This window comes from Peromyscus eremicus, chromosome 14, assembly GCF_949786415.1.
Source record: "Peromyscus eremicus chromosome 14, PerEre_H2_v1, whole genome shotgun sequence".
Classification (NCBI taxonomy): domain Eukaryota; kingdom Metazoa; phylum Chordata; class Mammalia; order Rodentia; family Cricetidae; genus Peromyscus; species Peromyscus eremicus.
In genome coordinates, this window is record NC_081430.1 from 33,548,817 (window position 1) to 33,569,697 (window position 20,881).

The window sequence follows — 20,881 nt, forward strand, 5'->3', positions numbered from 1 at the left end:
CTGATTTCAGTTTACTGTCCTACTACTCTGGAAAGATAGATTAGATAGATAAAAATTTGGTCACTTATTTATGGTAAATTGGCCAAATGGATTATTTCCCTATGAAACCATTGAACAACAGATCCTTTATAAATTTAATGATCTGAAGATCTTTTAATGTCATAACCTTTGATGTGATTATATGGCATATAGTTTAAATTATAACTTCCAATTGATAAGAATACACAGGTACCAAAATTCTCCTTCCTCTAATTGACTTTAGAAAATGGTGCTGCTTTCTTAGCGTTCAGAATGTTCACAACCTGCTCTAACCAGACAAAGGAGCTGAAAAGGCAGTTTATAACAATTAAAAAAATAAGTTCATATAAGAAAATGAAATGAAATATTAGTTTTATTATACCAGGCCCTTAATAAACAAGCAACGTTCTAGGGGCCAGAGGAGGGCCTAGGGAAATAGTTACCCTAGTTCCTCTACAATGATGCAGGAGTTCCCCTTCAGAATGGAGAGAACTTGGCAACGAAGGCCAAGTAACTGCGATGCAAGGAGAACGATGTGAAGAAACAAGACACACAAACTGGGAGTCCAGCCTCTGGTCAGAATTCAACTTCTTACAGAGTAATGTCTCTTCCTTGGCCCAACCAAAACATTAGCAACTCTAGCTGCTTTAATTTATTCAGAAAAAAAGTTCTAACACAAAGGACTGAGACAACTTTTCTAGGGCACAATCATTTACCATTGAAAGATCTTTTTTTTAAACATTCCTTTTTTTTTTTTTTTTTTTTTTTTGGTTTTCCGAGACAGGGTTTCTCTGTGTAGCTTTGCGCCTTTCCTGGAACTCACTCTGTAGCCCAGGCTGGCCTCGAACTCACAGAGATCCGCCTGGCTCTGCCTCCCGAGTGCTGGGATTAAAGGCGTGCGCCACCACCGCCCATTCCTTTTTTTATTAAGAGATTTTCTATTCATTTTACATACCAACCACAGATTCCCCTGTCCTCCCTCCTCCCACTCCCCAGCCTTCCCCCTCCAACTCATCCCCCATTCCCACCTCCTCCAAGGCAAGGTCTCCCATGGGGAGTCAGCAGAGCCTGGTACATTCAGTTGAAGCAGGTCCAAGCCCCTCCTCCCAGCACCAAGGCTTCACAAAGTGTCCCACCATAGGCACTAGGCTCCAAAAAGCCAGCTCATGCACTAAGGACAGGTCCCGGTCCCACTGCCTGGGGGCCCCCTAAACAGTTCAAGCTAAACAACTGACTTGCTTATCCAGAGGGCCTAGTCAATACCATAGGAGCTCCTCAGCTATTGGTTCACAGTTCATGTGTTTCCACTAGTTTGGCTAGTTGTCCCTGTACTTTTCCAGTCATGGTCTTGATATCTCTTACTCATAGAATCCCTCCTCTCTCTCTCTCTCTCTCTCTCTCTCTCTTTCTCTCTCTCTCTCTCTCTCTCTCTCTCTCTCTCTCTCTCTCTCTCGTCGATTGGACTCCTGGAGCTCTGCCTGGGACCCAGCTGTGAATCTCTGCATCTGCTTCCATCAGTCACTGGATGAAGATTCTATGATGACAGTTAGGGTATTCAGCCATCCGATCACCAGAGTAGGTCAGCTTAAGGCACCCTCTCAACCATTGCCAATAGTCTATGGTGGAGTCTTTGTGGATTCTTTGGAACCTCCCTAGTACACTGCTTCTCCCTATTCCCATGGTGCCATCATTTATTATGGTATCTCTTTCCTTGTTCTCCCACTCTGTTCCTGATCCAGCTCGAACTTCCCACTCCCCTAAGCTCTCATCCCCTGTCCCTTGCCCTCCATTATGCCCCCCACCCCTAGTTTGCTCATGTAGATCTCATACATTTCTCCATCACTGGGTGATCCGTGTGTCTTTCCTAGGTTCCTCCTTACTAGCTAGCCTCCCTGGAGTTGTGGTTTGCAGTCTGGTTATCATTTGCTTTACATCTAGTATCCACTTATGAGTGAGTACATATCATGTTTGTCCTTCTGAGTCTGGGTTACCTTACTCAAGATGATATTTTCTAGTTCCATCCATTTGCTTGCAAACCTCATAATGTCATTGTTTTTCTCTGCTGAGTAGTACTCCATTGTGTATATACACCACATTTTCTTTATCCATTCTTCAGTTGAGGGGCATCTAGGTTGTTTCAAGGTTCTGGCTATTACAAATAATGCTGCTATGAACATAGTTGAGCATGTGTCCTTGTGGTATGATTGAGCATTCCCTGGGTATATGCCCAAGAGTGGTGTAGCTGGGTCTTGAGGAAGATTGATTCCCAATTTTCTGAGAAACCACCATACCGATTTCCAAAGTGGTTGTACAAGTTTGCACTCCCACCAACAGTGTAGGAGAGTTCCCCTTGCTACTCATCCTCTCCAACATAAACTGTCTTCAGTGTTTTTGATCTTAGCCATTTTTTTTAATCTTAGACAGGTATAAGATGGTATCTCAGAGTGTTTTGATTTGCATTTCCCTGATGACTAAGGATGTTGAGCAGATGATACGATAGTATACATAAGTGACCCCAAAAATTCAACCAAGAAAGATCTTTTTCCTCACCCAAGGATGTAGGATCCCTACATGGATTTAACGTTTGTTCCCAATTCCTATTTCTTGAAAAGCTAACAGCAAAGAGAAATTTCTTTTGTTTTGTTTGTTTGTTTGTTTTTTGTTTTTCAAGACATGATTTCTCTGTGTAGTTTTGGTACCTGTCCTGGATCTTGCTCTGTAGACCAGGCTGGCCTCACAGAGATCTGCCTGGCTCTGCTTCCTGAGTGCTGGGAATAAAGGCATGTGCTACCACCGCCCAGCTGCAAAGAGAAATTTTTAAAAGCCCATTTTTAGATTATAAACCATACATATATAAAATATTATATTTTTCTTCCAGACAATTTATAAGTACAGAGCATTACTTCTCCCAATATGGAAAATATAGGAGTTAAAATCTTATTAATGTGTTTGTAGAATGTGGTTACTTGCAGGACTCCTGTTAAATTCAGTCTTTTCCTGAACTACTAATATATGACCCTGTTTGAGGAAATAATTATTCCATGTATAGCAATATGAATGAATTCCTTGAATGAAAATTGTGTTATTCCATCAATACTTTTAAAAACTTTTTATTTCAAATTATATAGATGGGGCATCATGTAAACATGAAAATGCCTAAGCTCTTCTTGGACTTTTTCTAATTATAACAGAGGCAGGAATGCTCAGACAGAAAAGTAACTATTGAAAATGCAAATTCAGCTATTTGAAAGGCTATTAAAAATTCTTTATTATAAAAAGAAGCCTAAAGATTTTAAACATGCCAAGGAAAAATGTTCTTAGAATAATCCTCTAGGGACAAATTATAAACTTGCTGAGAAAGAACTTTAGCGGGATGTAAGCATCCCTGCTTCCCATTCTGACTTGAAATCGTGGAAGACTTGCAGATCGTTTGCACAATCATAAGCACCAGCGGTTTCTATAGAAAGAACATCAGACTTCAGTTTTACTCAGAGAAAATCTGATATCTTATCCACTTATAACCTCCCTCCTAGCCCTCTTCCCTCTGTGACATTTCACTTGATGACAGACTGACACATTTTAGAAATAAAAAAAAAGCTTTTGCAATAGGGTTGTAGGATTTGAGCTATAGCTTAATTTTATCTAAGTAGCAGAGGAACTCAAAAACTTGAGTGAACCTTGACTGTTTTTCTCACAGGGACAGAACATCCCAATTGTCACCCAACACTTGTTTGCTTTATACAGCTCTGTGTTACCAATTATTTTTATCTTCACATCTACTATTTCTGAAAGCATAAAGCCCAACATACACATAACAAGAAACCATTACAACAATTGAGAAAAATATAAGACAATTAGTTTATTTTATGGAAATTTCATGTATGAATACTGTATTTAAATCATTTCCACCCCGCCTCTCAACTCCTCCTGTGTCACCCCCCATTCACTCTCAAATTCATATATTTGAGACCCCTTATTGTATATAAATATGTATTTTACACACACATATGACCTACTCAGTCCATTTAGTGTTGCTCAAAATCATATGTGTTTAGGGCTGAGCACTTGGTATTGAATAACCTATCAGGGTGTTTGTCAGTGGAGAAGACTGATTCTCCCTTTCTCAGTGGTTCATTGATTACTTGTAACTCTTCATCTAGGGATGAGGCCTTGCAAGATTTCCTTCATCCATGTTAGTATGTCATCTGGTGTTGTCCTTAAGCATGTCTTGTTTAGGCAACCATACTGTTGAGATTTCGTGGGTAAAGCCTCTCGTCACATATAGAAGACACTATCACAAGGTACCTACACTGGTCCTCTGGCTCTTACAGTCTTTCCATGCTGTCTTCCATAATGTTCCCTAATATGTACGTGTAGAAATTTTGTTGGAAATGTATCATTTGGAGTTGGGCACCCCAGGGTTTGTTGTTCTCTGCATATTGACCAGTGGTAGATTCCTGATTGCTGTTCACAGGGAGCCCAAGAGATTCCTAGAACAATAGGCTTTGTCATTGTCCTTGGTTTCCTCCAAAGACATAAAGGGAAAGCCCTATAGCTCAAGACACAGCGTACTTAAGACACAGTGCTTGGAAGAATGCAGCTAGAAACAAAACAGAACGCCTTCTACCTAAGGACTATCTTTCCTAGAATCTGAAGCTGTTATTCAAAATGCCTAAGGAGGAAAGCAATATTCCTACCAAAGTGTAATTCCTATGGTAATTCCTACCGCAGACCATCGTGGAAAGATATCCACAAGGGTGAAATAGCAGCACTTTTATCTTGGTGGTAACTAACAGATGTCTAATCAGACTTATGGCCCACTAAATTGGACAGAAGTCATGCCTGGTATCATAAACCTAGCCAACTACCTGGGGCTGGTGAAGTAATAAACTCTAAAGAACCTTCTATTGCAATTTCATTAAGTGCATATAATTTCTGTGTTCTTAATAGTTACCCTTATACCCACAGATAAGTATAGTTTCCACCTCTCATCAAAGGAGTTTCTTTTTGCAGCAGAAGGGGACCTTTACTAAAATATTCTTGTCTACTGGATTGAATGCATAAAGGACTAAAGTTCTAACTCAGCATAATCAAGCAAGTCCTTATACTAGATGTGCCCAGCCCTTGCTAAAAGGCCAAAGCTCTCTGTAGACAATAGAGGCGATTTGCACACACAAATGGAGCACAGCACATGACTCTGGAGATTCGCTCTAAAAGTCTGACTTGTCAGCTCTAGCATTACAAAGCACTAAACCCAAACACTGTTCTCCAATGATAACATTGTTCCTAACTACTTGGCACCAAGAGTCGGGCTGGAAACCACTGACAGCAATAAAAAGCAAACCGAGGAAATGGGATCCCTTTTCTCTCACATTTTGACATGGCATTACACTGTATGTGTTCAGCACACAGCTAAATCCTTTTAGCTAAGCATGAAGCCCTCAGGGCTTGAAAGAAAAGTTTGATGATGCATTTAGAAACACTGGAACACATCAACTCAGTATAAGTTTTTCGGCTTCAATTATGCAAACAAGCCACTATACACCACCCTTCTATTTCGTGTTCAGTTATAAGAGAGCTGTGTAGAACAATTCTAATGGCACCTTCAGAGTAAATGCCAAATCAATTAACAGAGATCAAATCAAAATTGGCTCAACCTGCAGCAGTGAATTCAAGAAGGCATGAACTGAAATTAGGTATATTTGACACACCCTGAATACTGATGTTGCATTAAACAAGAAGAGGAATTTCTAAATTTTGAATAATGCAACTGGATCCAGGCTACATGAATCACACAGTACATCTGAATCTGTAGAGTAAGGTTATTCTACACAGACATTTATGCAATTGTAAACACAAAGGCCTAATTCTAATACTGAAATTTCCCTTAATAAGATGCAAAATGACTGCATAAGACATTTGGCTAAAAACAAAAGTCTTTCTGAGAAGAAAAGTATTGATTCAATTTTCTAGTTAGCTTGTAAATATGTGTAGTTTTCTTCCTTTCATCAGCTCAGACTTCGATAGTGAAAAGAAAGAAGAAAACGAATAGATCCTGGCAATTTTTTAAAGAGTACCATAGGTGATATGAGTAAAAAAGGCAGAAGACTCTGCCAGTAAATGTAAGTTATTTCAAAATATTCTCAAAGTTTGGTTTCATTGTGGAAAAGCATTTCAAAATGCACTAATATATCAGAGCCCCCATTCCTCTCTGTGTTCAAGCACATCATTTGAAATTGTCAACCTGCACAATGAGAACACCAGCTGATAGGCCAACATGTATAAAGGGAATTCCCACAAGGCCTCATCTCCAGATGAAGAGCTACAGACAACTGACCACGGCTGAGAAAGGAAAACCGGGGTTCCTCATTCATGAGCCTCCTAATTATTTACTCAATATCAAGTTGTCAGCCCTAAAATCATATACATACCAGAAAAATAAAACAGACTCAGAAAATTGTCCTTATATATTGGTATATACATTTACAGGTAACAATAGTGAAGAAGAAAGTAGTAAGCTAGTGAGGGGTTATAGGTCAGTGATAGAGCATATTCCTACCATGGACAAGGACCTGGGTTTGATCCTCATAACTGAAAAGAAAGAAAGAAAAACAAAACCAAACAATTAAATCAAATATAACTTTCCAGTATGTAACAATAACATATAGGCAAAAGTAATTCCCAGATCAGTTTGTGCTTCTGTTGAGGAGAAATTTTCTTTTTTTATTAATAAAATTTATTTATTCTATGTGTTTTTCACATCATGTATCTTGATCCCATTCATTCCCCATCCCTCCACATCCACCCTCCACCCCTGCATGCCCCTCCAAAAAATAAAACAAAATTCAAGAAATAAAATGAGAAAAAATTAAAGGAAAGGAATTAAAAATCTTGTCGTGGAAGCTACAGTGTAACCCAACAAGTCATGCCTTGTGCCTCTTCGTCCATACATCTCTACTTGCGTGTGTTCATTGAAGAGTCCTTGGTCTGGTTCAAGGCTCCTGATCTACATTACACGTTGGATGCTGGGCCCCTACTGGGACTCTTCCTGGAGATTCTGCTCTTGCCCTGTGTTGTGGAGATTATGCAGCTCTGAGTCTGCAAGTTAGGTCCCTTCATGTGCCTCAGCAGATCATAGATGGGGTGGATGTTGGGGCAGGCCAAGTCATAACCCTGAGTCTGGGCCTGGGCAGCTGTAGGGGTGGTCCGCCAGATGGGGAATGGGAACAGCCATCCCATGCTCACGATTTTGGGTGTGACTCACCCACACTTCCGCCAGCAGGGTTGGATCTGTTGTGCTGCCCTGGCAGGGTACAGAGCCTGCTCTCCTGAGTGTTGCAGCTGGTGGGGATTGGAGACAGCTCTCCCACTCTTGGACCAGCTCTCCCACCTGCCCCAGGCATTGGTGGGCAGTGGGGAGGGCTTCTTTGCCCCGTCCATACCACCACAAGACAGATGAAAAATGGGCATCTCTTGTGCTCACACCTTCAGCCTGGCTCACCCACGTCTACACTAAGAGGGTTGACTCTATCGTTTGGCTCTGTTGAGGTGCAGGGCTGGCTTGAGGAGCAATTTTCAATACTGAGCAGATAAAATCTCAAGAACACTGAGCTACCAAACTAAAAATATTACCAATTTTCCTGAGTGATTATGAATGACCCTGAAATAAATGATTTACATATATTCAGTTAATTGAATAATACCAATGTCAGAACACCTGGTGGAATTTTAAATAATGGTGACATACTTACAACAAAAGGACACAAATTTGGAGCCTTTCCACAATAGGAAATTCAGATAAAGCCTGAAGAAAGAAGATGAACTGGGACCATAAGGATATATGGAGGTGGACATGCTCCTTTTCCCCAGCCAAAAATAGTCCCTACACACAATGTTTACCTAAATTCTCCAGAGTGATTTATTCTTTTTCGATCAACTAAGATATGTTTGGATGACTTTGGGGGATGCTGAAAAATAGAATTTGATAATGGCCTACTGCATGTCAAGGAGAATGCTAAGCATTTCATCTGAATTATTTACTTAGTAAATATCTACTGAATATAGTAGGAATACTAATAGCCTGCCCCAAGAAGTCTATGTGCTAATATCCAGAACATGTGAACATACTTGTTTATATGGCAAGGGAGAATGGAAGTTGCATGCAGAATTAACATTGTTAATCAGCTCAACTTGAAATGAGGGATTATCATGGGTTATCTTGGAAATCAAAATGCAACCATGGAAATCTTATAAGTCAGAAATACTGGCGTAAGTGATTTATAAAGGCTGTACAGGTAGAATGGGGGGGGGGGGGTAGGAAAAGGAGCCACGAGCCAAGGAATAGAGAAGCCAGTAGAAGCTGACAAAGGCATGATACTAGACTCTGAAGCCTGCTTACACCTTGATTTTGTCCCAGTGAGACCCAGTTCAGACTTCTGACCGAGGGAACTATAAGAGAGCACACTTTTGCTAAGCCCTCAAATGTGGGGTGATTTACTGGAGCTGCAGTGGGGAACCAAATTACTACCTTGTATTCTATTATTTGACTTAACCCTAACAGAAGTTTATGAGTTGTTACTGCTATTTACATGAGGAAAGAACGGAGTGTAACAGGACTCAGAACTACCCTAGGTCAAAAGTCACCCACTTAGTACTGTGCTTCACTTCTTACATGGCTTGACATGTCCAGAAACTCAGTACTCCAACTCCCTGCCATGCATTTATTTTAGTAAAAGTGTCCATCAAATGCAAGAACATTTGGAGAGAAACTCAGGAGAAATGTCCTGTTGTTCAATTTTATACTGGGGTGAGTACGGTTAACAGTAGCAAACTGCTTATTTTTTTTTTTAAGGCTAGAAAAGAACTTAATTACTTTTATGCTTTCATGCATCTGTCAAAACAAGTTTAATTTAGGGGTTCGAGAGATGGTTCAATGAGTAAGAGTGCTCCTTCTCCCAGCACAAGGACCTGAATTCAAACCCCAATGCCCACTTTAAAAAGCAGACATGGCTGTACATGCCAACAGTTCCAGCATGTGAGGACAAAGATGGGTGAATCCTGAAAGCGCACTGGCCAGCACAGCTGAAAAGTCAGGCTCCCCACTCAGTGACAGTCTCTGACTTGAGGCAACAAGGTGGAGAGCAAAAGAGGAAAACCAATGTCCTGCTGTGGTCTCTACTTGGGTTCACAAGCATGCACACCCACACACTAATGTGCAAGCATCACACCCAGCGTGCACCATGCATAGCTGCACACACACCACACACATAAAAATAGATGCATTTAATTTTCAAGGGAAAAAAAATAAGCTTTAAACTTTACCAAAAAAAAAAAAAAGTGATAACCCTAAGGTCTTGCTGTGTATCAGCGCACGCAACGCTGGTGCAGAATGGGACGCTCTGAACCCAGACTGGATGGGAGCGTGGTTTAAAACAGTGGGACAGTGACTGAGAGCAGGAGGGCTAGCCACGTCCTGGTGAGCAATGAAGCAGGGAAGCAGCTGACAGCTGCTGATGACAAGCAGATTGGTTCCTGCAACCCATCAGACTCCATCAATGACAACAGGACTCTCAGTAATGGCTCCTACCAGGAAAGACAACCAATACCATTTCTCAATGTTGACAGATGTAAAAGAAACATTCCTATTTCTGGTGACTTGTCGAACAGAGGCAATATAATGTATGGACTGACACCCCCTGGACATAGATTCCTCTGTTGAAGAACATTAATGTGCCTCGCACTCTATATCATTTGAAGTGTGATTTTTTTTTCCTTTCTGGTTTTTGTTATTTTTCATGGAAATAGGCTTTGAATGATGTCTCACGCTAAGCATGAATCCACTCAGATGCCCCCATTCCAGGTCTTCCAGTTCTCTCACATATAACCAAACCAGATAAATTGTAACTTGTATAGTTACAATCTCAACAAGTAAATTGTGTATCTAGTTTCCAGGAAAGTCCCTCGGATAAGAGATCCCTTTAAAATTCTCTCAGGATCTCCAGGACAGGTTTCAGTTGTATGTAAGGGTTTAGCATGAATGTCTTCTGAGCATGCCCCCGCCCTCGCCCCACCGATGTAATTCAAGGAAGTCACCCCATGCCAGAGTGCATTCAGTCATCACTACTGCCATTGTGGCCCACAGCTACAGATGCTGCCTCTGTGATTAGGCACATGCACAGGAGCACATGAAAACCCGATTGATCTTAGTAATGCCACATACCATGGATTACTGATATCCTCTTGTACATGTGCTCAGAGCTGAGCACTGCATTCACACTCAAGGACAACACAAGGCCAATCCCCCAAGTCTCATCTCCAAAAGAGCAATAAACTCTCATCTGAAAGACACTCGGGAGACAACAACGATGCCAAGTCGGGGCATAAAAATTCTAATATGAAAAATATTAAACATCTATTAGAAAATTGAAAAGACAAAAGGGAATATTAATAAGCCAGAGAAATAGTTGTGCAGCAGTTAACACTCACGGCAGTTAGGGGAACAAAGAAAATGTAATGAGAAAAAATGTAGATGCTTAGAGGAGAGATCCATAGAGCTGGAGATGCAAAGGCCCACAGCCCTTGGTGCTGGGGCGGGGGGGGGGGGGGGGGGGGGGGGGGGGGGGGGGGGGGGGGGGAGGGGGCACTGCTCACTTGGTGCTTGTGTCTCAGCAACTGTTAACAGAACAGCAAGCTGGTGACAGTCACCGCCATGGGAAAGGACTTCTAGAAAAAAACTGCTTAGCTGAGGTGAGACAGTTGTTCGGGGGAACTACTGAATAAAGTAGGCACCGGAGAAGGAGTGGTTCTCCGCACCTGCTCCTCTAGCCTTACAGAATTCTAGAGCTCCCTAGCCCAGCCCTAACAGGAGCCAGCCTGCCTGCAGCAGGAAGGCATCTTGCAGTGCCTGGACTCAGACTCAGAGAGGCAGCTGCCAAGGCACCAGCATGTGGTGTCCTGTTCGCTTGTTTCTCCATTTGTTCACTCATTCATTCGGACGTCTTTTAAATGTAGCATATTCTAGGCATTTCTAGGCACTAAACAGAAGAACAAAGTCCCTGTTTTTATGGAGCTGACATTCTGATAGGGAGACAATAATAAACAATATGCAAATATTTACTATTTAGGGTGTTAAAATGCTTTGAGGACAAGTACACTGAGGTAAAGGGGTATACGGAAACAGAGACAGAAGCAGTACAGACCAAGGTAGTGTTGTGGTTTGAATGTGAAACCGCCCCCACATGCTACTGTGTTTGAATACTGGTTATCCAGCAAGCTGTGCTGTTGGGGAAAGTTCTAGAACCTTTACAGATGGAACCTCGCAGAGGACGTGGCAGGGGGATGGGTCTTGGTGGGTTTTATAGCTAGGTCCCAATCGCTATCCACTTTCCGCTTCCTGACTACAGATGCAGTGTGGCCTGCCGGCCTCCTGGTCCTGTTCCCATCCTTCCCTGACTGTTGCCACGTCTGTCCCCATCATGATAGACTCCACCTTCAAACTGCAAACCTTTCATAAGCACTTCCTCTCCCCATCATGATAGACTCCACCTTCAAACTGCAAACCTTTCGTAAACACTTCCTCTCCCCATCATGATCGACTCCACCTTCAAACTGCAAACCTTTTGTAAACACTTCCTCTATAAGTCACTTTTCTCAGGGTAACTTGTCACTGAGGCCAGAAAAGTAACCAATCCAGGCAGTGTAGACAAATGGTGGCGAGAAAAGCCATGCTACCCGGACGGGAATCCTAGCTCATGTTCTTAGGCAAGCTCCTTAACCCCTTCTACCTCATTTGCTTTGTATCACAGAAGAATAATTATGACGTAAAATATCAGCTTCATTAACTGCTACAAGCATTAAATGTGCAGGTGTCTAGAAAGAATTCAGAACACAATAGCATTTTGTTAAAGAGTTTTATACTAAGATAATAAAGTATAAATAGCCCAGGATAGTAGATATATATATATAAAGGAAGAGACAAAGATGCTGAAATCGTAACAATGAAGAAACTCTTCTCCAGGTCAAAACAAATCCTTCAAGCATAGGAGATTCAGAAGGGAAAACCACTACCTTTGAGAGGGCTGCGGATGAGGTGAGCTCTTCACAGAGGGACAAGGTTTAAGGTGGACTGAAACTATGAAAGCTGGGCTGGAGAGAGGGCTCAGCAGTTAAGAGCACTTATTGATCTTCCAGAGGACTCAGGTTCCATGCCTGGCATTCAAGTAGGGTGGCTGATGGCTCACAACTACCTATAACTACAGTTAAGGGGGATCTGACACCTTCCCCTAGCCTCAACAGGCACCCATTCATGCATAACAGGCATTCACACAAAACACAAGAATAAAAATAAATCCTTTGTAAAAATATGGACCAGGCTAAGAACACTGCACAATAAATAGTTATGGGAGAATTTTAGAGACAGGACAGAGAAGAGGGAAGGAAACGTTTATCACTTACTACTTTACTTTTAACAAAAAGAAAACACCATGCTAAAATAACAGTAGTCTCCTGATGGTAAGAACAACAAAACAGTTATTACATGCAATAACAGGTATTTCCATAGCACCATCCAGTTCACAAAATGTTTCCCCATCCACTCTTCCGTTGCTCAGAATAAAAACTGTGAAATTGGTGGATAACATGTATCTACAGTGAAAGGTAAAGAGATGGGTAAACCTTGTGGTAGTTCAGTAACTACCAAATATTTGACAAGTGCTAGGGGAGGGAATAGATACAGAAAGCTAAAATGAAACCTTAGAGAACATATGGTAGACACTAAGGTGTTTTCATATCATATATGTGAGATAGTAAGTGGCTTCTAAGCTAATGCAATATCTAAACTTAAAAAGAACCTTTAGAGCCAATGAAATGGCTAATCTAATCAAAGCGCTTACCATACAATGCTGATAACCTGGGTTTGATCCTAGGTACCTGAGGTGGAAGGAGAAAACTGACTCCTGAATGCTGTGCTCTGAACTCTACAGGTGTGCCATGGGACATGTGTACCCACACTTACACATATTATACATAATAATAATAATAATAACAATAACAATAACAATATAAGTCTTTAAAACCCTGTAGTAGAACAGTGTTCTAGTTAAAGTCACAAATTACCTGGCAGGTAGTATGGACCTTTGGTGGTTCAGTCACAAGGCCGCTTCACAGACATCCTGCCATACTGGAAAACATCACACAACCATGACTTCTCCACATCCATTAACATACTGAAACCATAATGTGACAAAGGCTGAGAGCCCACCCACTGCCCTATGTATGGTGACTCACGGTGTCACTTCAAGAAACTCCTGGGGAATGGCCATGTGTGTTTCACACAGATTAAGAATTCAGAATGTCGGCCGGGCGGTGGTGGCGCACGCCTTTAATCCCAGCACTCGGGAGGCAGAGCCAGGCGGATCTCTGTGAGTTCGAGGCCAGCCTGGGCTACCAAGTGAGTCCCAGGAAAGGCGCAAAGCTACACAGAGAAACCCTGTCTCGAAAAACCAAAAAAAAAAAAAAAAAAAAAAAAAGAATTCAGAATGTCACAACTGGATTCATAGTAGCTTTTCTAGGATAACAGAGTCAGACTTGGTTTCCTAGAGTTGAGCCGGGTCTTAAAGACCATCATCCAGTCTTTCAGTTTACTGCATTTGTACATTGAGATAGAGTAAAGTGACCTAGTCAGGAACTCAGGCTCAAAGTTGGATAGTGGCAGAGGGAGAACTAGATTCTCATATCCTATAATGAATATGGAATCCAGTATTTTTTTCAACTGTGTCTGACTCCTAAAGAGCACTGGGAGAATTGGACAAGAAAGAGAAACAACCCGAAATCAAAACAGGTGCAGGAGAACAAAGAGCAGTGGGCAGGATAGGTGAGACAAAGGTACCAACCACATCAGTCTGTTCGGTCATTGTGAAATGTGAACGTATTTCTCAAATGATGGCTTCCAGAATTTAATGCCCACAGCTTCTATCACCCCCACATTCACGTTCATTTGTAGATATGGCAAATTGTGACTTCATTTCTCAGTGTTGGTATTCCCTCAAACCCAGCTCAAAGCTGGGCACATGGACATTAATACTTTCATCCTATTTAACTGCTTAAAACATCTGCCAATGCACCCAATTAAATATGTGATTTACAATATTTTCCTTGGCTCATCAAAGCAATATTTATAATTATACCCTAAAGGGGTCTACTGATGTTTTGATTTATCTTACTCAATATCAACTCCAAAGATTGTTAGTTTATTTAGAAAACACTTGTTTTTATGTCATCAGTTGGGATTTTTGTAAAAAATCGCATCAAAATTAGGATTTAGATTAATATAAAGCAACACATTTGAAGGTTATGGAGCTTTATTTCATGAAAAATTAATTTAAGGAAAGGTTATTCTACACAAAATGCCACATAGCAATTTATCAGACTTCAAAAGCAAGGAGGAAGAAGAAAATACACAGAGAGCTACATGCCAATGGAGCACTTCTAGTTTCTATGGTAACCAACATAAATGAATACCTTTTTTGAAATGAACTAGCAAAGTTAGTGAGATGTAAATTTATAAATACAGAAAACTAAAGGCCGAATCCTGTGGACACTAAGAAGTTCAGAGTTTTTCCATAAATGGAATTATATCTGAAGATACACGTTTGTGTGGAGTGGCTGTTCATAGGATTTTTTAAATTCGTTGTTTTATGATTAATTTTCTACAGCATAAATATTTTTCTGTAATTAGAAATGACTTTCTCATTGCTTCCAAATCACTGAATATAATTCTAGTGGAGAAGCCAATGAAATCAAATTCATAATCCTCTATCAATCCTTTCTTCCCGTATGTGGCAAACTATCTCCAGAAATCAGGACATCTGAAGGAAAACTCTTTAAAGAGGCTAAAATATTAATAATAAAGCCAAAAGGATGAAAGTCATGCATATCATCTGCTTCTCTCTTATCCACACATGTGAAACATTTTCTTTGCTGTAAAGACTATACTAAATATGTTTTCAGCCTTATCGATGCAGAAAAGGGAAGAATTTGTAATTATTTTCAGAAACAAACCAGAAAACAATGCCTAGGTGCCCTGTTGCTTTTTTACTAATATATTCCCGATTTAGACAGACATCAGTTTATTCTCTGAGTGAATGGAGATGGAGAAAAAATATATCTAAGGAATCTAATAACCATGAGTTACAATGATGAAGATGAACAGCGATGGCAAAATTTTATGTAAAATTGTCAGGAAGAGAAGAAAATTCCACAGTGTGCATCATGAAATACTCTCATTCCAATCTTGTCTCATTAGCATAGGATTGTCTAAAACTAGGTTGGTGTCTTTGGGCTCACTGAGTTAGAATTTCAACATGCCAGTTCTCCTACTTTGTGTCCACTCCATCACTTTAAAAGGAATGATATCTAAAGCTGTTTCTGTGTGTTGTTGCCTGTGAATGAACTGATGATACAGCTTCTCTAAGTCTTGTTGTGTGTGTGTGTGTGTGTGTGTGTGTGTGTGTGTGTGTGTGTGTGTGTGTGTGGTGAAGGTGCATATGTGGTCAGATGAGATACATGTGGAGGTCAAAGGACGATCTCGGATTTTCTTCTTCCACAGGGACCGTCAACCTTGTTTTTTGAGACAGTCTCCTCCTGTCCTGAGAGTCACCAACGAGGATAGACGGGCTGGTCCATGAGCCCAGTCTCCTGTCTCTACCTTACCAGATCTGGGATTACAAGCACATATTGCCATATCTTGGTTTTTTTCAAACATGGGATCTAAAGAATGAAGCTCAGGTCCTAATGCTTAGCCTAACAAGCACTTTTCCAAGCAAGCTTCATCCCAGCCCCTAAGTTTCATATTGTAACAAGCTATTCCTACATTATCTACAAAGGCAGCTTTTTATGCATGATGGTTCACTAAGATATTCTCATTTCTCACTATCCCTCGGTCTCTGGAAACCAACACTTCATTTTTGCTTCTATGAATTCAATACCATGTATGCATGCTTCATGTGACATAGTGTTCTCCAAGCTCATGTATGTTGTCATAAATGTCAGGACTTCTTTCTTACAGCTGAATATATCCACTGTTTCATATGACAAAAAAAAAATGGGTTGTTTGTATAGCTTGGTTATTCCAAATAATCCTCTGTGTACATGGGTAATTCATCTCTTTTTGAGATACTGGTTTCATTTCCTATAAATATTACCTAGAAGTGGGATTGCTGGATTATATAGTAACCTTTTTGTTACTTAATAGGTGAATGATGATATCCTCTTTTGTTTTGATTTGCATTTACTTGATCATTAATGATTTTGATCATTCTTTTCATATATCTGCTGTCTATGTTCCTTTGGGTGTGTATTTATTTCCTTTCCCATTTATTTTAAACATTCTCCTCTCCCTCCCTCTCTCCTCTCTCTCTCTCTCTCTCTCTCTCTCTCTCTCTCTCTCTCTCTCTCTCTCTCTCTCTCTCTCTCCCCTCTCTCTCTCTCTTTCTCTCTCTGTAGTGCCTTTGGAGGCCAGAAGAGGATGTTGGATCCTCTGAGGCTGAAGTTGCAGGAGCTGTTTGGAAACTGCCTGATATGGGTTCTGGTGAGCAGTGGTGGCACACGCCTTTAATCCCAGCACTCAGGAGACAGAGGCAGGCAGATCTCTGTGAGTTCGAGGCCAGCCTGGTCTACAAAGTGAGTTCTGGAAAGGCACAAAAAGCTACACAGAGAAACCCTGTCTCGAAAAACCAAAAAAAAAAAAAAAAAAAAAAGAGAGAGAGAGCTCAAGTCCTTCTCAACAGCAGCAAGCATTCTTAACCACTGAATCATGTCTCTTTTGCTCATTTTTAGATGGGCTCTGGTTTTATTTTGCTAATAAGTTGCATGAGTTCCTTAACTATTTTAGATACTTGCCTTTCATTGACTACATAACTGGCACATAGTTCCTCTCATTCTATGTGTTTCCTTACCACTTCATTCTTCCATTTTACAGAAGCTTGCTAGTTTCATACAGTTCCATCAACCTTCCATGAGACATGTCTGATGGACTATATTGTTTGTGTCTCTCTGCTTCGTGCCTTTCTGCTTTACTGTGCATGCTGTGAGAAAAATAAAAATATAACAGGATGCTAAGAAAACATCTTTGGGGGTCATCCATGGTGAAGGCTAATTTTCCCTCTTTCAGCAGTCAATAGTGGTGTGGAGGTTTTTTGCTTTGGTTTGGGTTCGGTTGAGTTATTTTTGGTTTTTTTCCTGAGTCAGAACCTCACTAGGTAGCCCTGGCTGGCCTGGAACTTGCTATGTAGTGCAGGCTGGTCTGGAACTCACAGAGATCCACCCTCTTGCCTCTATCTCTCTGTCTATCTGCCTTCTGCCTCCTGCCTCCTGCCTCCTGCCTCCTGCCTCCTGCCTCCTGCCTCCTGCCTCCTGCCTCCTGCCTCTGCCAATTGCTGTTATTAACGGAATGGACCAACACATATGACTAGTGGTAGGACCCCATGAGATGTCCTTTTTTCAAGTTAGCACATCTGTTTATATTATCATTTTTTTAGGTCCTGTTTAAGTAGGCATGTAGTTGATGTGTCATGGGTGTAGCTTTCTTGTCATTTCTAGAAAACAATCTCGTAACAGATGTTTTGGTCCTTTGGCTCTTAGAATTTTTTCTCTGCCTTGTCTTGGTGCTCCCTGAGCTTTGGGTGTAGGAATGGTGCTGCAGATACATCTAGTTAAAGCTAAGCACCACAAGATCCATTGCTTTCAGTTCTATGATCTGTTGTGGTTTTCTGTGATGGTCTCTGCTCATTGTAAAGAGGAGCTTCCTTCATGAGTGGTTATCCAATACAAAGTGGACAGCCCAGGTATCGTAGAAACCCAACCCACACTAAATGGACTCTGCAACTGTATTTATGAATCTATATGTAACAAAAATCAAAAAAATGACATCAATTCTAAGAGTCAGGGAAGAAATGGGATGGGTAGAGGGAGGGGATATGAGAGAGGTTAGAGGGAGGACATGGAAGGAGGGATGTGATTCAGTTATATTTTGATTCAAAATAATATAATAAAAATATAATATGGGAATTTCTTTAAAAAAGAAAGAAAATAACTTTCTGGCTGAATTAACAAGTAAATTTAGATAGATAGATAGATAGATAGATAGATAGATAGATAGATAGATAGATCATACCTTAAAAGATATAACAGAAATATTCACACAATTTACACAATTTCACAGCTTCTATACCCTTTACTCATACTGAAGTTCTAAAGTGATTTAAAATTTTGAGGGATATGAAAGGAATCATTAACAAAATGTCCTTCCACCCCAGGGAGAAGATCTCGGCAAGGAACTTCAGCCTATTTGCTCTGTCCTTTACCACTGGTGTTCGCACAGACCTGTGTGATTAGCTCACAACGTCATTCAGTCTGGCTACTATGCCAGTAACAGAGTGAGGCAAGAATCCCTGAATTGCACCTAGTCATCTCTGATTTTAGGCTTTGTCCACAAAAAGCATTCCACGGAACAAAACCCATCACTGCAAATCTGAATGTTTATAAGAGACTGAAAAAGCAGCAAATGGCTAGCTATGAATTTGATGCACAGTCCTCTTTAAGGAAGACGATCATCACTGAAATATCCCTGGCACCTCTGAGAAACAGACCTATTGGTAAGTATCTGGTAAGCACAGAGGAGAGCACGAAGTCCAGATCAAGATGACAATGTCAGCGAAAAGAACTTGACTACTTCTTTGCTATGGCCCTGCCTCCTGAAGGGCCAATAATAGGGCTTGTGAGGAAAAGAAGGAGGAAATAAAGTGTGCACTAGGAAAATCTCTAACTTTAAAAAGAGTACAGAAGTTCAATTATGAAGACTGAGTTTTTTTATTGCTATATAGAAACCTATCTGTGAGCTCTGTGCAACCAGCTTCTGCATTCCCTGATAGAGACAACATACATCATGGGATCAGTGCACTTTCCAATCAATGGACAAAAGAAAAAATAAGTCCAGAGTTTAGATTTCAAAGTATCACATATGAGATGAGTTATAAAGAGTTAGACTTATTTACTCCTACAGATTGTTCTTGTTCAAAACAAACCTTATACTATAAACTATGAAAGATAAATCATGAGTGAAAGGTGGCTACTAAATACATAAAGCTAAGTCACGATTTAGCTACTGCCGAAGCATACCATGATAATTAATGAGAAGAATAAATTTTATTTGTAAGTGCATATAAACACAGAAAACAACTGCACTTTTACTCAAGAGGATAATTAAAGTGAAAACAAGAGGAAGCCTATTATGAGCTTTTATTTACAGCTCTTCATGGTGCCCTTTCAGTTGTTGCTTAATTTTAGCAACTCTATTCCTTTCCGTGCAAACATTTTAATTCCAGCAATGTTTCATAATCTAACCTGTAAAATCACATTAAGATAATGCATGATTAAACTGTATCTTCACTTTTTTTACACTCATTATACACAATAGAATAGACTCCCAAGAAATAAGGAATTATCACATTATGTATTGTGTCCATTTATTTGTGGAACTGGAGCATGAAATAAACTCTTTATCTCATTAACTCAAGTAGAGAGCCTTGAACAAGTATGTTGTACATTGATTCCTGGTAACCAGTGTTTAGCAGGCAGGCAGGCATGACTGTGAACATGATTAAAGAATGTAGAATCACCTTGATAAAATCATAGTATACACTACTTTTATGTCTGAATCATCACAGTGTCTTTTTGTAATAGGGATTAGTTAAATAATACTTTTACATATATTTTTAAAAATATATTTTGAAATTTTCCAATACTGTACCCTTTTAAACCCCCCCATGGTAATTCAAATGAAATTTTACAAGATGTTATACAACTAGTTAAAGCTCTGGCTTCCTTGGTCCAGGCATATTCTGTTCCTCATGAGCTCTTATAACAAGTCATTGATGTTCTATCAAGAATGAACCTGATAAACAGTGGTTAACACTACTTGGTAATGCTAGAAGGAAATCATATCCACAGCATATTAAAATCATCATTTTCTTTAAGGTTAAAATACTAAAGATAAATCAGTTAGAGAAGAGGATAATGTTGTATTCTCAGACATTACCAACAAGACAATTTCTGCTACAAATCTGCTACTTCATAAATATACTTCCCAGTTTGTGTGTGTGTGTGTGTGTGTGTGTGCATTTATATGTGGTGAATGCAAGTGTGTGCAGGTGTGTGTGTGCGTGTGTAGAGGCCACAGGTTGTCCCTAGTTTTCTTCCTCTGTTATTTTTCACCTTGTGTTTTGAGACAGCATCTCTCACAGCACGTGGGGCTGGCCAATTCAGTTAGATTGGCTCACCAATCAGCCCCCAGGATTCTCTTATGCCCATCTTCCCACTCTGAGATTACAGTTTTTTATGTGATGAATAGAAACCCAAGCCCTCATGTTCATGTTTGGGCATCCCTTATTCACAGAGTCACATCTCTAGCCTCAGACAACCCAATTTAAATAACAAAGCTTTCAATTCAATGTTTAAAAAGCATTATCAAAATAGTAATAAAAGCAAACGCCAAAGTTTCTATAGTAGCTAACCAATAAATTGGTATAGTCACTCAATGGAATACAAAGCAAAGAGAATGGATCCTTTGCAAGTTGACATTAAGATTAGTCACATAAACATGTTAAGCCAGAAGAGACTCTAAAGAATATATGATGTATGGTTACACTTTCACAAAACACAAAAATAAAAAGAAAATAAAAACTAAGTTGCAAAATTAGAGATAAGAACTCAGTTGTCTTTGGTGAACACGACAGTGACAGGAAAGAGTAGAAGAAAAGAACGTGACAGAGGTTCTGGGATGCTGATTGCAACCTCTCTGTGAGATACT

The 20,881-nt window shown here is 40.2% G+C and overlaps 1 long non-coding RNA gene across 1 annotated transcript in view; it reads left to right on the forward strand.

Annotated features, from left to right (window-relative positions):
- Nucleotides 1-19,583, forward strand: part of LOC131924030 (uncharacterized) — a 28,953-nt gene extending 9,370 nt beyond the window's left edge. Inside the window, exon 3 of the long non-coding RNA XR_009382759.1 lies at nt 18,330-19,583. This is a non-coding gene — a long non-coding RNA (uncharacterized LOC131924030). The remainder of the gene's footprint in view (nt 1-18,329) is intronic.
- Nucleotides 19,584-20,881: the final 1,298 nt, after the last annotated feature.